Below are 17,681 nucleotides of genomic sequence, written 5' to 3'. Positions count from 1 at the left end.
TGCTACCACTAAAGTCCCTAGACTGTAAGTGGCATTAAACAAATCTAAATCTTAATATATATCAATCCAGTGTCCTGATGTTTGTTTCCAGTGAACTCTTCACCAAGTCAACCGATTTAGATGAAAATTGGCATTTAGGTGTAATTTTTTCCAACTTGAGAGATAGGATAGTTTTTATTTTGATTAATGGTCTTAATAATTATTAATTAATAATAAATAATAAATAACCGATCGCCATGGGTAAACAAAAAAATCATAGGTCATAGACATACAAACAGTAATTGTGTGACATTACTCTATGTCCAACACACTGTCATATCGCGCTATCCAGTTTGCTTTAACTCGCAGACAATAAAGCTCCATGTGTTTAGCCCGGGCAACGCCGGGTACTGCAGCTAGTAAATAATACAATTCTTCATCGTTTAATATACAACATAATTATTCAAATCACAATTGATAAAACAAAATTAATCCTTTCTAGCGGGGAATAGACTGATTTATAATTTTTATAAAGGACTAGATGACCCCGTGAACTTGGTAGGCCTACCATCTAAAATTAATTTTATTGTAACTTCATAAGCGATTATCAATCCTTTTCAACCTTCCAACTATAATTAATTGGGATCGAGAATTTTAGCGTTTTGTGTACGGTTTAGGTTTTGTTTGGTTATTAAATGAAACTCATTTACTTATTTACATGAAATATAAATTCAGTTAACATTCAATGCAAAGCTTTCTGGTAAACTACATTTTTTGTTTTGTTTTTTGGCGTGTAAATTAACAAAGATGATGGCTTTCCGACACGCGAACACGCAACATACAGTTCTCCATGCGGGAAACCCGGCACTCCAAGTTAATTCCGCAAACTTCAGTGGTCATCGGTGCAGTTTGCACGTGAAGTAGCTCGCCGCACATTTAAATGACTTTGACGACCTATGTCAGCTTGTCTTATCCTTGGCATTGTAATGAACACTGTAAAACAACACTGAATTGTTTTCATAATTACTGAAATCTGTTAACTTGCCTTGAGAACTTTACAACTTATTATTAACCTCAAACTTATTCCTCGAGTTTTGCTGAAACACATTTGAATCAATTTGTGGTTATGTCTAAGCCTGCAAAGTCAATTTTACCTTAATAGAATGGCTGATCAAAATAAATGTTCGCAAAATGTAATTAAATTCGCTTTAACCAAATTGTTTCTCAAAATCCACTACCTTTCTTTAATGAAAATATGATTTTAAATGTAATAGGTTTCACACAACCGCATGGAATGAATAAACACATAGAGGGAAAACAGTTAAGCATGGTGGAGCTGTCAAACGAAAGATCTGCCACCTACGCCATGTATTGAATGTAATCGGAAGTGGCAATTCCCATACTAAATTACCAATTTATATTTTTTCATAATGTCGGCTGTTTCTTTGGGTTTTTCTTAATGTTCTTTTTTCCTAAACTACCCCAGTATTGAGAGGAACAAAAAAAATAATTATTCAAACCGGTCAAGCCATTTTCGAGCTTTTTCGACACTAACACACTGCAATTTATTTTTATATATAGAAACTAACTAATGCCCGGCATAAGTTGCAATGCCCCTTTAATATTTTTTTTATTTTTTTCCAAATTTTTAAAAATAGGTACACATAAACAGTGTGTGTGTGTGTCTGTCCCACTCTATCTCTATACTGTAACTCTATATCTCTCTATCTCTATCTGTGTAGCTCTCTCTATACCTAAATCTATCTCTATATATTCCTCTCTCTTCTTCTTACCCTCTCCCTCCCTCTACTCCTATCGATCTCTCTCCCTCTCTCTATCTTCCTCTCCCCACCCTCCCTCCCACCATTATTATTCGGACCAAAGTAAAGAGGAAGTACTATAAAATACTTACAGGTAACTATCCATATGACTCGCGCATCACTTTAAATTCTGCTTTAAGGGTTGGTGTTATTGTAATTCACCTCTACAGTTACATTCCTCGTGTTCCAAAGGTCGAATGTGCAAAATTTCATCGAGATCTGATCACTGGTTTAGGAACGCATATAGGACAAACATAGAAACATTCAAAAGTAATTTGAAGTGGTAATTCCCATAAAAAATTACTAAATTTGATTTTTTCGATTTTTCGGCTGTTCCTTTGGGTTTTCGTAATGTTTTTTTCCTACAAACCATCCCTGTAATGAGGCGAACAAAATAAAAATAAAACATTCAATTCGGTCGAGCCGTTTTTTAATTTTAGCGAGACTAACAAATGGCAATTGATTTTTATGTACAGAGATATTGAACCGGGTGTGGTTCCAGGCGTGTGGGCGCTGATGGAGGGGTGTGGTTCCAGGCGTGTGGGCGCTGATGGAGCGTTGTAGTTCCAGGCGTGTGGGCGCTGATGGAGGAGTGTAGTTCCCGGCTGTTGGCCCTGATGGAGGGGTGTGGTTCCCGGCGTGTGGGCGCTGATGGAGGGGTGTGGTTCCAGGCGTGTGGGCGCTGATGGAGGAGTGTAGTTCCCGGCGTGTGGGCGCTGATGGAGGAGTGTAGTTCCCGGCGTGTGGGCGCTGATGGAGGGGTGTGGTTCCAGGCGTGTGAGCGCTGATGGAGGGATGTGGTTCCAGGCGTGTGTGCGTTGATGGAGGGATGTGGTTCCAGGCGTGTGGGGCTGATGGGGGGGTGTGGTTCCAGGCGTGTGGGGCTGATGGAGGGGTGTGGTTCCAGGCGTGTGGGGCTGATGGGGGGGTGTGGTTCCAGGCGTGTGGGGGTGAAGGGGGGGTGTGATTCCAAGCGTGTGTGCGTTGATGGAGGGATGTGGTTCCAGGCGTGTGGGGCTGTTGGGGGGGTGTGGTTCCAGGCGTGTGTGCATTGATGGAGGGATGTGGTTCCAGGCGTGTGTGCGTTGATGGAGGGATGTGGTTCCAGGCGTGTGTGCGTTGATGGAGGGATGTGGTTCCAGGCGTGTGGGGCTGATGGGGGGGTGTGGTTCCAGGCGTGTGTGCGTTGATGGAGGGATGTGGTTCCAGGCGTGTGTGCGTTGATGGAAGGATGTGGTTCCAGGCGTGTGTGCTTTGATGGAGGGATGTGGTTCCAGGCGTGTGGGGCTGATGGGGGGGGTGTGGTTCCAGGCGTGTGTGCGTTGATGGAGGGATGTGGTTCCAGGCGTGTGTGCGTTGATGGAGCGATGTGGTTCCAGGCGTGTGGGGTAGATGGGGGGGGGTGGTTCCAGGCGTGTAGGGCTGATGGAGGGATGTGGTTCCAGGAGTGTGTGCGTTCATGGAGGGATGTGGTTCCAGGCGTGTGGGGCTGATGGGGGGGTGTGGTTCCAAGTGTGTGTGCGTTGATGGAGGGATGTGGTTCCAGGCGTGTGGGGCTGATGGGGGGGTGTGGTTCCAGGCGTGTGTGCGTTGATGGAGGGATGTGGTTCCAGGCGTATGGGGCTGATGGGGGGGTGTGATTCCAGGCGTGTGTGCGTTGATGGAGGGATGTGGTTCCAGGCGTGTGTGCGTTGATGGAGGGATGTGGTTCCAGGCGTGTGGGCGCTGATGGAGGGGTGTGGTTCCAGACGTGTGGGGCTGATGGGGGGGGTGTGATTCCAGGCGTGTGTGCGTTGATGGAGGGATGTGGTTCCAGGCGTGTGGGGCTGATGGGGGGGTGTTGTTCCAGGCGTGTGGGGCTGATGGAGGGGTGTGGTTCCAGGCGTGTGGGGCTGATGGGGGGGGTGTGGTTCCAGGCGTGTGGGGCTGATGGGGGGGTGTGGTTCCAGGCATGTGTGCGTTGATGGAGGGATGTGGTTCCAGGCGTGTGGGGCTGATGGAGGGGTGTGGTTCCAGGCGTGTGGGGCTGATGGGGGGGTGTGGTTCCAGGCATGTGTGCGTTGATGGAGGGATGTGGTTCCAGGCGTGTGGGGCTGATGGAGGGGTGTGGTTCCCTGCGTGTGGGGCAGATTGGGGGGTGTGGTTCCAGGCGTGTGTGCGTTGATGGAGGGATGTGGTTCCAGGCGTGTGGGGCTGATGGGGGGGGTGTGGTTCCAGGCGTGTGGGGCTGATGGGGGGGTGTGGTTCCAGGCGTGTGTGCGTTGATGGAGGGATGTGGTTCCAGGCGTGTGGGGCTGATGGGGGGGTGTGGTTCCAGGCGTGTGGGGCTGATGGAGGGGTGTGGTTCCAGGCGTGTGGGGCTGATGGAGGGGTGTGATTCCAGGCGTGTGTGCGTTGAAGGGGTGTGGTTCCAGGCATGTGGCCGCTGATGGAGGGGTGTGGTTCCAGGCGTGTGGGGCTGATGGAGGGGTGTGGTTCCAGGCGTGTGGGGCTGATGGGGGGGTGTGGTTCCAGGCGTGTGTGCGTTGATGGAGGGGTGTGGTTCCAGGCATGTGGGGCTGATGGGGGGGATGTGGTTCCAGGCGTGTGTGCGTTGATGGAGGGGTGTGGTTCCAGGCGTGTGGGCGCTGATGGAGGGGTGTGGTTCCAGGCGTGTGGGTGCTGATGGAGGGGTGTGGTTCCAGGCGTGTGGGCGCTGATGGAGGGGTGTGGTTCCAGGCGTGTGGGGCTGATGGGGGGGTGTGGTTCCAGGCGTGTGTGCGTTGATGGAGGGATGTGGTTCCAGGCGTGTGGGGCTGATGGGGGGGTGTGGTTCCAGGTGTGTGGGGCTGATGGAGGGGTGTGGTTCCAGGCGTGTGGGCGCTGATGGAGGGGTGTGGTTCCAGGCGTGTGGGCGCTGATGGAGGGGTGTGGTTCCATGCGTGTGAGCGCTGATGGAGGGGTGTGGTTCCAGGCGTGTGGGGCTGATGGGGGGGTTTGGTTCCAGGCGTGTGTGCGTTGATGGAGGGATGTGATTCCAGGCGTGTGGGGCTGATGGGGGTGTGTGGTTCCAGGCGTGTGGGGCTGATTGGGGGGGTGTGATTCCAGGCGTGTGTGCGTTGATGGAGGGATGTGGTTCCAGGCGTGTGGGGCTGATGGGGGGGTGCGGTTCCAGGCGTGTGGGGCTGATGGAGGGGTGTGGTTCCAGGCGTGTGGGGCTGATGGGGGGGTGTGGTTCCAGGCGTGTGTGCGTTGATGGAGGGGTGTGGTTCCAGGCGTGTGGCCGCTGATGGAGGGGTGTGGTTCCAGGCGTGTGGGGCTGATGGAGAGGTGTGGTTCCAGGCGTGTGGGGCTGATGGGGGGGTGTGGTTCCAGGCGTGTGTGCGTTGATGGAGGGGTGTGGTTCCAGGCGTGTGGGGCTGATGGGGGGGTGTGGTTCCAGGCGTGTGGGGCTGATGGGGGGGGGTGTGGTTCCAGGCATGTGGGGCTGATGGGGGGGTGTGGTTCCAGGCGTGTGTGCGTTGATGGAGGGATGTGGTTCCAGGCGTGTGGGGCTGATGGGGGGGTGTGGTTCCAGGCGTGTGGGGCTGATGGAGGGGTGTGGTTCCAGGCGTGTGTGCGTTGAAGGGGTGTGGTTCCAGGCATGTGGCCGCTGATGGAGGGGTGTGGTTCCAGGCGTGTGGGGCTGATGGAGGGGTGTGGTTCCAGGCGTGTGGGGCTGATGGGGGGGTGTGGTTCCAGGCGTGTGTGCGTTGATGGAGGGGTGTGGTTCCAGGCATGTGGGGCTGATGGGGGGATGTGGTTCCAGGCGTGTGTGCGTTGATGGAGGGGTGTGGTTCCAGGCGTGTGGGCGCTGATGGAGGGGTGTGGTTCCAGGCGTGTGGGCGCTGATGGAGGGGTGTGGTTCCAGGCGTGTGGGCGCTGATGGAGGGGTGTGGTTCCAGGCGTGTGGGGCTGATGGGGGGGTGTGGTTCCAGGCGTGTGTGCGTTGATGGAGGGATGTGGTTCCAGGCGTGTGGGGCTGATGGGGGGGTGTGGTTCCAGGTGTGTGGGGCTGATGGAGGGGTGTGGTTCCAGGCGTGTGTGCGCTGATGGAGGGGTGTGGTTCCAGGCGTGTGGGCGCTGATGGAGGGGTGTGGTTCCAGGCGTGTGGGCGCTGATGGAGGGGTGTGGTTCCATGCGTGTGAGCGCTGATGGAGGGGTGTGGTTCCAGGCGTGTGGGGCTGATGGGGGGGTTTGGTTCCAGGCGTGTGTGCGTTGATGGAGGGATGTGATTCCAGGCGTGTGGGGCTGATGGGGGTGTGTGGTTCCAGGCATGTGGGGCTGATGGGGGGGTGTGGTTCCAGGCGTGTGTGCGTTGATGGAGGGATGTGGTTCCAGGTGTGTGGGGCTGATGGGGGGTGTTGTTCCAGGCGTGTGGGGCTGATGGAGGGGTGTGGTTCCAGGTGTGTGGGGCTGATGGGGGGGTGTAGTTCCAGGCGTGTGTGCGTTGATGGAGGGATGTGGTTCCAGGCATGTGGGGCTGATGGGGGGGTGTGGTTCCAGGCGTGTGGGGCTGATGGAGGGGTGAGGTTCCAGGCGTGTGGGGCTAATGGAGGGGTGAGGTTCCAGGCGTGTGGGGCTGATGGGGGGGGGGGTGTGGTTCCAGGCGTGTGGGGCTGATGGGAGGGGTGTGGTTCCAGGCGTGTGGGGCTGATGGGGGGGGTGTGGTTCCTGGCATGTGGGGCTGATGGGGGGGTGTGGTTCCAGGCGTGTGTGCGTTGATGGAGGGATGTGGTTCCAGGCGTGTGGGGCTGATGGGGGGTGTGGTTCCAGGCGTGTGGGGCTGATGGAGGGGTGTGGTTCCAGGCGTGTGGGGCTGATGGAGGGGTGTGGTTCCAGGCGTGTGGGGCTGATGGGGGGTGTGGTTCCAGGCGTGTGGGGCTGATGGAGGGGTGTGGTTCCAGGCGTGTGGGGCTGATGGAGGGGTGTGGGGCAGATGGAGGGGTGTGGTTCCTGGCGTGTGGGGCAGATAGAGGGGTGTGGTTCCAGGCGTGTGGGGCTGATGGGGGGGTGTGGTTCTAGGCGTGTGTGCGTTGATGGAGGGATGTGGTTCCAGTCGTGTGGGGCTGATGGGGGGGTGTGGTTCCAGGCGTGTGGGGCTGATGGGGGGGGTGTGGTTCCAGGCGTGTGGGGCTGATGGGGGGGGTGTTCCAGGTGTGTGTGGGGCTGATGGAGGGGTGTGGTTCCAGGCGTGTGGCCGCTGATGGAGGGGTGTGGTTCCAGGCGTGTGGGCGCTGATGGAGGGGTGTGGTTCCAGGCGTGTGTGTCTGATGGGGGGTGTGGTTCCAGGCGTGTGGCCGCTGATGGAGGGGTGTGGTTCCAGGCGTGTGGGCGCTGATGGAGGGGTGTGGTTCCAGGCGTGTGGGCGCTGATGGAGGGGTGTGGTTCCATGCGTGTGAGCGCTGATGGAGGGGTGTGGTTCCAGGCGTGTGGGGCTGATGGGGGGGTTTGGTTCCAGGCGTGTGTGCGTTGATGGAGGGATGTGATTCCAGGCGTGTGGGGCTGATGGGGGTGTGTGGTTCCAGGCGTGTGGGGCTGATGGAGGGATGTGGTTCCAGGCGTGTGGGGCTGTTGGGGGGGGTGTGGTTCCAGGCGTGTGGGGCTGATGGAGGGGTGTGGTTCCAGGCGTGTGGGGCTGATGGGGGGGTGTGGTTCCAGGCGTGTGTGCTTTGATGGAGGGGTGTGGTTCCAGGCGTGTGGCCGCTGATGGAGGGGTGTGGTTCCAGGCGTGTGGGGCTGATGGAGGGGTGTGGTTCCAGGCGTGTGGGGCTGATGGGGGGGTGTGGTTCCAGTCGTGTGGGGCTGATGGGGGGGTGTGGTTCCAGGCGTGTGGGGCTGATGGGGGGGTGTGGTTCCAGGCGTGTGGGGCTGATGGGGGGGGGGGTGGTTCCAGGTGTGTGGGGCGGCTGATGGAGGGGTGTGGTTCCAGGCGTGTGGCCGCTGATGGAGGGGTGTGGTTCCAGGCGTGTGGGGCTGATGGGGTGTGGTTCCAGGCGTGTGTGCGTTGATGGAGAGATGTGGTTCCAGGCGTGTGGGGCTGATGGGGGGGTGTGGTTCCAGGCGTGTGGGGCTGATGGAGGGGTGTTGTTCCAGGCGTGTGGGGCTGATGGAGGGGTGTGGATCCAGGCATGTGGGGCTGATGGGGGGGTGTGGTTCCAGGCGTGTGTGCGTTGATGGAGGGATGTGGTTCCAGGCGTGTGGGGCTGATGGGGGGGTGTGGTTCCAGGCGTGTGGGGCTGATGGAGGGGTGTGGTTCCAAGCGTGTGGGGCTGATGGAGGGGTGTGGTTCCAGGCGTGTGGGGCTGATGGAGGGTTGTGGTTCCAGGCGTGTGGGGCTGATGGAGGTGTGTGGTTCCAGGCGTGTGGGGCTGATGGGGGGTTGTGGTTCCAGGCGTGTGTTCGTTGATGGAGGGATGTGGTTCCAGGCGTGTGGGGCTGATGGGGGGGTGTGGTTCCAAGCGTGTGGGGCTGATGGGGGGGTGTGGTTCCAGGCGTGTGGGGCTGATGGGGGGGTGTGGTTCCCGGCGTGTGTGCGTTGATGGAGGGGTGTGGTTCCAGGGGTGTGGCCGCTGATGGAGGGGTGTGGTTCCAGGCGTGTGGGGCTGATGGGGGGGTGTGGTTCCAGGCGTGTGTGCGTTGATGGAGGGATGTGGTTCCAGGCGTGTGGGGCTGATAAGGGGGTGTGGTTCCAGGCGTGTGGGGCTCATGGGGGGGGTGTGGTTCCAGGCGTGTGGGCGCTGATGGAGGGGTGTGGTTCCAGGCGTGTGGGGCTGATGGGGGGGTGTGGTTCCAGGCGTGTGTGCGTTGAAGGGGTGTGGTTCCAGGCATGTGGCCGCTGATGGAGGGGTGTGGTTCCAGGCGTGTGGGGCTGATGGAGGGGTGTGGTTCCAGGCGTGTGGGGCTGATGGGGGGGTGTGGTTCCAGGCGTGTGTGCGTTGATGGAGGGGTGTGGTTCCAGGCATGTGGGGCTGATGGGGGGATGTGGTTCCAGGCGTGTGTGCGTTGATGGAGGGGTGTGGTTCCAGGCGTGTGGGCGCTGATGGAGGGGTGTGGTTCCAGGCGTGTGGGCGCTGATGGAGGGGTGTGGTTCCAGGCGTGTGGGCGCTGATGGAGGGGTGTGGTTCCAGGCGTGTGGGGCTGATGGGGGGGTGTGGTTCCAGGCGCGTGTGCGTTGATGGAGGGATGTGGTTCCAGGCGTGTGGGGCTGATGGGGGGGTGTGGTTCCAGGTGTGTGGGGCTGATGGAGGGGTGTGGTTCCAGGCATGTGTGCGTTGATGGAGGGATGTGGTTCCAGGCGTGTGGGGCTGATGGAGGGGTGTGGTTCCAGGCGTGTGGGGCTGATGGGGGGGTGTGGTTCCAGGCATGTGTGCGTTGATGGAGGGATGTGGTTCCAGGCGTGTGGGGCTGATGGAGGGGTGTGGTTCCCTGCGTGTGGGGCAGATTGGGGGGTGTGGTTCCAGGCGTGTGTGCGTTGATGGAGGGATGTGGTTCCAGGCGTGTGGGGCTGATGGGGGGGTGTGGTTCCAGGCGTGTGGGGCTGATGGGGGGGTGTGGTTCCAGGCGTGTGTGCGTTGATGGAGGGATGTGGTTCCAGGCGTGTGGGGCTGATGGGGGGGTGTGGTTCCAGGCGTGTGGGGCTGATGGAGGGGTGTGGTTCCAGGCGTGTGGGGCTGATGGAGGGGTGTGATTCCAGGCGTGTGTGCGTTGAAGGGGTGTGGTTCCAGGCATGTGGCCGCTGATGGAGGGGTGTGGTTCCAGGCGTGTGGGGCTGATGGAGGGGTGTGGTTCCAGGCGTGTGGGGCTGATGGGGGGGTGTGGTTCCAGGCGTGTGTGCGTTGATGGAGGGGTGTGGTTCCAGGCATGTGGGGCTGATGGGGGGGATGTGGTTCCAGGCGTGTGTGCGTTGATGGAGGGGTGTGGTTCCAGGCGTGTGGGCGCTGATGGAGGGGTGTGGTTCCAGGCGTGTGGGAGCTGATGGAGGGGTGTGGTTCCAGGCGTGTGGGCGCTGATGGAGGGGTGTGGTTCCAGGCGTGTGGGGCTAATGGGGGGGTGTGGTTCCAGGCGTGTGTGCGTTGATGGAGGGATGTGGTTCCAGGCGTGTGGGGCTGATGGGGGGGTGTGGTTCCAGGTGTGTGGGGCTGATGGAGGGGTGTGGTTCCAGGCGTGTGGGCGCTGATGGAGGGGTGTGGTTCCAGGCGTGTGGGCGCTGATGGAGGGGTGTGGTTCCATGCGTGTGAGCGCTGATGGAGGGGTGTGGTTCCAGGCGTGTGGGGCTGATGGGGGGGTTTGGTTCCAGGCGTGTGTGCGTTGATGGAGGGATGTGATTCCAGGCTTGTGGGGCTGATGGGGGTGTGTGGTTCCAGGCGTGTGGGGCTGATTGGGGGGGTGTGATTCCAGGCGTGTGTGCGTTGATGGAGGGATGTGGTTCCAGGCGTGTGGGGCTGATGGGGGGGTGTGGTTCCAGGCGTGTGGGGCTGATGGAGGGGTGTGGTTCCAGGCGTGTGGGGCTGATGGGGGGGTGTGGTTCCAGGCGTGTGTGCGTTGATGGAGGGGTGTGGTTCCAGGCGTGTGGCCGCTGATGGAGGGGTGTGGTTCCAGGCGTGTGGGGCTGATGGAGGGGTGTGGTTCCAGGCGTGTGGGGCTGATGGGGGGGTGTGGTTCCAGGCATGTGGGGCTGATGGGGGGGTGTGGTTCCAGGCGTGTGTGCGTTGATGGAGGGATGTGGTTCCAGGCGTGTGGGGCTGATGGGGGGGGTGTGGTTCCAGGCGTGTGGGGCTGATGGAGGGGTGTGGTTCCAGGCGTGTGTGCGTTGAAGGGGTGTGGTTCCAGGCATGTGGCCGCTGATGGAGGGGTGTGGTTCCAGGCGTGTGGGGCTGATGGAGGGGTGTGGTTCCAGGCGTGTGGGGCTGATGGGGGGGTGTGGTTCCAGGCGTGTGTGCGTTGATGGAGGGGTGTGGTTCCAGGCATGTGGGGCTGATGGGGGGATGTGGTTCCAGGCGTGTGTGCGTTGATGGAGGGGTGTGGTTCCAGGCGTGTGGGCGCTGATGGAGGGGTGTGGTTCCAGGCGTGTGGGCGCTGATGGAGGGGTGTGGTTCCAGGCGTGTGGGCGCTGATGGAGGGGTGTGGTTCCAGGCGTGTGGGGCTGATGGGGGGGTGTGGTTCCAGGCGTGTGTGCGTTGATGGAGGGATGTGGTTCCAGGCGTGTGGGGCTGATGGGGGGGTGTGGTTCCAGGTGTGTGGGGCTGATGGAGGGGTGTGGTTCCAGGCGTGTGTGCGCTGATGGAGGGGTGTGGTTCCAGGCGTGTGGGCGCTGATGGAGGGGTGTGGTTCCAGGCGTGTGGGCGTTGATGGAGGGGTGTGGTTTTATGCGTGTGAGCGCTGATGGAGGGGTGTGGTTCCAGGCGTGTGGGGCTGATGGGGTGGTTTGGTTCCAGGCGTGTGTGCGTTGATGGAGGGATGTGATTCCAGGCGTTGGGGGCTGATGGTGGTGTGTGGTTCCAGGCGTGTGGGGCTGATGGGGGGGTGTGGTTCCAGGCGTGTGTGCGTTGATGGAGGGATGTGGTTCCAGGTGTGTGGGGCTGATGGGGGGTGTTGTTCCAGGCGTGTGGGGCTGATGGAGGGGTGTGGTTCCAGGTGTGTGGGGCTGATGGGGGGGTGTAGTTCCAGGCGTGTGTGCGTTGATGGAGGGATGTGGTTCCAGGCATGTGGGGCTGATGGGGGGGTGTGGTTCCAGGCGTGTGGGGCTGATGGAGGGGTGAGGTTCCAGGCGTGTGGGGCTAATGGAGGGGTGAGGTTCCAGGCGTGTGGGGCTGATGGGGGGGGGTGTGGTTCCAGGCGTGTGGGGCTGATGGGAGGGGTGTGGTTCCAGGCGTGTGGGGCTGATGGGGGGGGTGTGGTTCCTGGCATGTGGGGCTGATGGGGGGGTGTGGTTCCAGGCGTGTGTGCGTTGATGGAGGGATGTGGTTCCAGGCGTGTGGGGCTGATGGGGGGGTGTGGTTCCAGGCGTGTGGGGCTGATGGAGGGGTGTGGTTCCAGGCGTGTGGGGCTGATGGGGGGTGTGGTTCCAGGCGTGTGGGGCTGATGGAGGGGTGTGGTTCCAGGCGTGTGGGGCTGATGGAGGGGTGTGGGGCTGATGGAGGGGTGTGGTTCCTGGCGTGTGGGGCAGATAGAGGGGTGTGGTTCCAGGCGTGTGGGGCTGATGGGGGGGTGTGGTTCCAGGCGTGTGTGCGTTGATGGAGGGATGTGGTTCCAGTCGTGTGGGGCTGATGGGGGGGTGTGGTTCCAGGCGTGTGGGGCTGATGGGGGGGGTGTGGTTCCAGGCGTGTGGGGCTGATGGGGGGGGGGTGTTCCAGGTGTGTGTGGGGCTGATGGAGGGGTGTGGTTCCAGGCGTGTGGCCGCTGATGGAGGGGTGTGGTTCCAGGCGTGTGGGCGCTGATGGAGGGGTGTGGTTCCAGGCGTGTGTGTCTGATGGGGGGGTGTGGTTCCAGGCGTGTGGCCGCTGATGGAGGGGTGTGGTTCCAGGCGTGTGGGCGCTGATGGAGGGGTGTGGTTCCAGGCGTGTGGGCGCTGATGGAGGGGTGTGGTTCCATGCGTGTGAGCGCTGATGGAGGGGTGTGGTTCCAGGCGTGTGGGGCTGATGGGGGGGTTTGGTTCCAGGCGTGTGTGCGTTGATGGAGGGATGTGATTCCAGGCGTGTGGGGCTGATGGGGGTGTGTGGTTCCAGGCGTGTGGGGCTGATGGAGGGATGTGGTTCCAGGCGTGTGGGGCTGTTGGGGGGGTGTGGTTCCAGGCGTGTGGGGCTGATGGAGGGGTGTGGTTCCAGGCGTGTGGGGCTGATGGGGGGGTGTGGTTCCAGGCGTGTGTGCTTTGATGGAGGGGTGTGGTTCCAGGCGTGTGGCCGCTGATGGAGGGGTGTGGTTCCAGGCGTGTGGGGCTGATGGAGGGGTGTGGTTCCAGGCGTGTGGGGCTGATGGGGGGGTGTGGTTCCAGTCGCGTGGGGCTGATGGGGGGGTGTGGTTCCAGGCGTGTGGGGCTGATGGGGGGGTGTGGTTCCAGGCGTGTGGGGCTGATGGGGGGGTGGTTCCAGGTGTGTGTGGGGCTGATGGAGGGGTGTGGTTCCAGGCGTGTGGCCGCTGATGGAGGGGTGTGGTTCCAGGCGTGTGGGGCTGATGGGGTGTGGTTCCAGGCGTGTGTGCGTTGATGGAGAGATGTGGTTCCAGGCGTGTGGGGCTGATGGGGGGGTGTGGTTCCAGGCGTGTGGGGCTGATGGAGGGGTGTTGTTCCAGGCGTGTGGGGCTGATGGAGGGGTGTGGATCCAGGCATGTGGGGCTGATGGGGGGGTGTGGTTCCAGGCGTGTGTGCGTTGATGGAGGGATGTGGTTCCAGGCGTGTGGGGCTGATGGGGGGGTGTGGTTCCAGGCGTGTGGGGCTGATGGAGGGGTGTGGTTCCAAGCGTGTGGGGCTGATGGAGGGGTGTGGTTCCAGGCGTGTGGGGCTGATGGAGGGTTGTGGTTCCAGGCGTGTGGGGCTGATGGAGGTGTGTGGTTCCAGGCGTGTGGGGCTGATGGGGGGTTGTGGTTCCAGGCGTGTGTTCGTTGATGAAGGGATGTGGTTCCAGGCGTGTGGGGCTGATGGGGGGGTGTGGTTCCAAGCGTGTGGGGCTGATGGGGGGGTGTGGTTCCAGGCGTGTGGGGCTGATGGGGGGGTGTGGTTCCCGGCGTGTGTGCGTTGATGGAGGGGTGTGGTTCCAGGGGTGTGGCCGCTGATGGAGGGGTGTGGTTCCAGGCGTGTGGGGCTGATGTTGGGGTGTGGTTCCAGGCGTGTGTGCGTTGATGGAGGGATGTGGTTCCAGGCGTGTGGGGCTGATAAGGGGGTGTGGTTCCAGGCGTGTGGGGCTGATGGGGGGGGTGTGGTTCCAGGCGTGTGGGCGCTGATGGAGGGGTGTGGTTCCAGGCGTGTGGGGCTGATGGGGGGGTGTGGTTCCAGGCGTGTGTGCGTTGAAGGGGTGTGGTTCCAGGCATGTGGCCGCTGATGGAGGGGTGTGGTTCCAGGCGTGTGGGGCTGATGGAGGGGTGTGGTTCCAGGCGTGTGGGGCTGATGGGGGGGTGTGGTTCCAGGCGTGTGTGCGTTGATGGAGGGGTGTGGTTCCAGGCATGTGGGGCTGATGGGGGGATGTGGTTCCAGGCGTGTGTGCGTTGATGGAGGGGTGTGGTTCCAGGCGTGTGGGCGCTGATGGAGGGGTGTGGTTCCAGGCGTGTGGGCGCTGATGGAGGGGTGTGGTTCCAGGCGTGTGGGCGCTGATGGAGGGGTGTGGTTCCAGGCGTGTGGGGCTGATGGGGGGGTGTGGTTCCAGGCGTGTGTGCGTTGATGGAGGGATGTGGTTCCAGGCGTGTGGGGCTGATGGGGGGGTGTGGTTCCAGGTGTGTGGGGCTGATGGAGGGGTGTGGTTCCAGGCGTGTGTGCGCTGATGGAGGGGTGTGGTTCCAGGCGTGTGGGCGCTGATGGAGGGGTGTGGTTCCAGGCGTGTGGGCGCTGATGGAGGGGTGTGGTTCCATGCGTGTGAGCGCTGATGGAGGGGTGTGGTTCCAGGCGTGTGGGGCTGATGGGGGGGTTTGGTTCCAGGCGTGTGTGCGTTGATGGAGGGGTGAGGTTCCAGGCGTGTGGGGCTAATGGAGGGGTGAGGTTCCAGGCGTGTGGGGCTGATGGGGGGGGGTGTGGTTCCAGGCGTGTGGGGCTGATGGGAGGGGTGTGGTTCCAGGCGTGTGGGGCTGATGGGGGGGGTGTGGTTCCTGGCATGTGGGGCTGATGGGGGGGTGTGGTTCCAGGCGTGTGTGCGTTGATGGAGGGATGTGGTTCCAGGCGTGTGGGGCTGATGGGGGGGTGTGGTTCCAGGCGTGTGGGGCTGATGGAGGGGTGTGGTTCCAGGCGTGTGGGGCTGATGGAGGGGTGTGGTTCCAGGCGTGTGGGGCTGATGGGGGGTGTGGTTCCAGGCGTGTGGGGCTGATGGAGGGGTGTGGTTCCAGGCGTGTGGGGCTGATAGAGGGGTGTGGGGCTGATGGAGGGGTGTGGTTCCTGGCGTGTGGGGCAGATAGAGGGGTGTGGTTCCAGGCGTGTGGGGCTGATGGGGGGGTGTGGTTCCAGGCGTGTGTGCGTTGATGGAGGGATGTGGTTCCAGTCGTGTGGGGCTGATGGGGGGGTGTGGTTCCAGGCGTGTGGGGCTGATGGGGGGGGTGTGGTTCCAGGCGTGTGGGGCTGATGGGGGGGGTGTTCCAGGTGTGTGTGGGGCTGATGGAGGGGTGTGGTTCCAGGCGTGTGGCCGCTGATGGAGGGGTGTGGTTCCAGGCGTGTGGGCGCTGATGGAGGGGTGTGGTTCCAGGCGTGTGTGTCTGATGGGGGGGTGTGGTTCCAGGCGTGTGGCCGCTGATGGAGGGGTGTGGTTCCAGGCGTGTGGGCGCTGATGGAGGGGTGTGGTTTCAGGCGTGTGGGCGCTGATGGAGGGGTGTGGTTCCATGCGTGTGAGCGCTGATGGAGGGGTGTGGTTCCAGGCGTGTGGGGCTGATGGGGGGGTTTGGTTCCAGGCGTGTGTGCGTTGATGGAGGGATGTGATTCCAGGCGTGTGGGGCTGATGGGGGTGTGTGGTTCCAGGCGTGTGGGGCTGATGGAGGGATGTGGTTCCAGGCGTGTGGGGCTGATGGGAGGGGTGTGGTTCCAGGCGTGTGGGGCTGATGGGGGGGGTGTGGTTCCTGGCATGTGGGGCTGATGGGGGGGTGTGGTTCCAGGCGTGTGTGCGTTGATGGAGGGATGTGGTTCCAGGCGTGTGGGGCTGATGGGGGGGTGTGGTTCCAGGCGTGTGGGGCTGATGGAGGGGTGTGGTTCCAGGCGTGTGGGGCTGATGGAGGGGTGTGGTTCCAGGCGTGTGGGGCTGATGGGGGGTGTGGTTCCAGGCGTGTGGGGCTGATGGAGGGGTGTGGTTCCAGGCGTGTGGGGCTGATAGAGGGGTGTGGGGCTGATGGAGGGGTGTGGTTCCAGGCATGTGGGGCTGATGGGGGGGATGTGGTTCCAGGCGTGTGTGCGTTGATGGAGGGGTGTGGTTCCAGGCGTGTGGGCGCTGATGGAGGGGTGTGGTTCCAGGCGTGTGGGAGCTGATGGAGGGGTGTGGTTCCAGGCGTGTGGGCGCTGATGGAGGGGTGTGGTTCCAGGCGTGTGGGGCTGATGGGGGGGTGTGGTTCCAGGCGTGTGTGCGTTGATGGAGGGATGTGGTTCCAGGCGTGTGGGGCTGATGGAGGGGTGTGGTTCCAGGCGTGTGGCCGCTGATGGAGGGGTGTGGTTCCAGGCGTGTGGGGCTGATGGAGGGGTGTGGTTCCAGGCGTGTGGGGCTGATGGGGGGGTGTGGTTCCAGTCGTGTGGGGCTGATGGGGGGTGTGGTTCCAGGCGTGTGGGGCTGATGGGGGGGTGTGGTTCCAGGCGTGTGGGGCTGATGGGGGGGGGTGGTTCCAGGTGTGTGTGGGGCTGATGGAGGGGTGTGGTTCCAGGCGTGTGGCCGCTGATGGAGGGGTGTGGTTCCAGGCGTGTGGGGCTGATGGGGTGTGGTTCCAGGCGTGTGTGCGTTGATGGAGAGATGTGGTTCCAGGCGTGTGGGGCTGATGGGGGGGTGTGGTTCCAGGCGTGTGGGGCTGATGGAGGGGTGTTGTTCCAGGCGTGTGGGGCTGATGGAGGGGTGTGGATCCAGGCATGTGGGGCTGATGGGGGGGTGTGGTTCCAGGCGTGTGTGCGTTGATGGAGGGATGTGGTTCCAGGCGTGTGGGGCTGATGGGGGGGTGTGGTTCCAGGCGTGTGGGGCTGATGGAGGGGTGTGGTTCCAAGCGTGTGGGGCTGATGGAGGGGTGTGGTTCCAGGCGTGTGGGGCTGATGGAGGGTTGTGGTTCCAGGCGTGTGGGGCTGATGGAGGTGTGTGGTTCCAGGCGTGTGGGGCTGATGGGGGGTTGTGGTTCCAGGCGTGTGTTCGTTGATGGAGGGATGTGGTTCCAGGCGTGTGGGGCTGATGGGGGGGTGTGGTTCCAAGCGTGTGGGGCTGATGGGGGGGTGTGGTTCCAGGCGTGTGGGGCTGATGGGGGGGTGTGGTTCCCGGCGTGTGTGCGTTGATGGAGGGGTGTGGTTCCAGGGGTGTGGCCGCTGATGGAGGGGTGTGGTTCCAGGCGTGTGGGGCTGATGGGGGGGTGTGGTTCCAGGCGTGTGTGCGTTGATGGAGGGATGTGGTTCCAGGCGTGTGGGGCTGATAAGGGGGTGTGGTTCCAGGCGTGTGGGGCTGATGGGGGGGGTGTGGTTCCAGGCGTGTGGGCGCTGATGGAGGGGTGTGGTTCCAGGCGTGTGGGGCTGATGGGGGGGTGTGGTTCCAGGCGTGTGTGCGTTGATGGAGGGGTGTAGTTCCAGGCGTGTGGCCGCTGATGGAGTAGTGTAGTTCCCGGCGTGTGGGGCTGATGGAGGGGTGTGGTTCCAGGGGTGTGGGCGCTGATGGAGGGGTGTGGTTCCAGGCGTGTGGGCACTGATGGAGGGGTGTGGTTCCAGGCGTGTGGGCGCTGATGGAGGGGTGTGGTTCCAGGCGTGTGTGGCTGATGGGGGGGTGTGGTTCCAGGCGTGTGGGCGCTGATGGAGGGTAGTGGTTCCAGGCGTGTGGGCGCTGACAGAGGGGTGTGGTTCCAGGCGTGTGTGGCTGATGGGGGGGTGTGGTTCCAGGCGTGTGGGGCTGATGGGGGGGTGTGGTTCCAGGCGTGTGGTGCTGATGGGGGGGTGTGGTTCCAGGCGTGTGTGCTTTGATGGAGGGGTGTGGTTCCAGGCGTGTGGGGCTGATGGGGGGGTGTGGT

General features: G+C 61.3%; 1 protein-coding gene across 2 annotated transcripts in view; it reads left to right on the top strand.

Moving 5' to 3' along the window:
- The window catches only part of LOC134535736 (serine/threonine-protein kinase OSR1), a 275,004-nt gene that overhangs the window by 171,576 nt on the left and 85,747 nt on the right, over window positions 1-17,681 (top strand). The window lies entirely within an intron of this gene.

Source organism: Bacillus rossius, chromosome 10 (genome assembly GCF_032445375.1).
Source record: "Bacillus rossius redtenbacheri isolate Brsri chromosome 10, Brsri_v3, whole genome shotgun sequence".
NCBI lineage: Eukaryota > Metazoa > Arthropoda > Insecta > Phasmatodea > Bacillidae > Bacillus > Bacillus rossius.
This window is presented reverse-complemented; position numbering and strand designations above follow the sequence as displayed.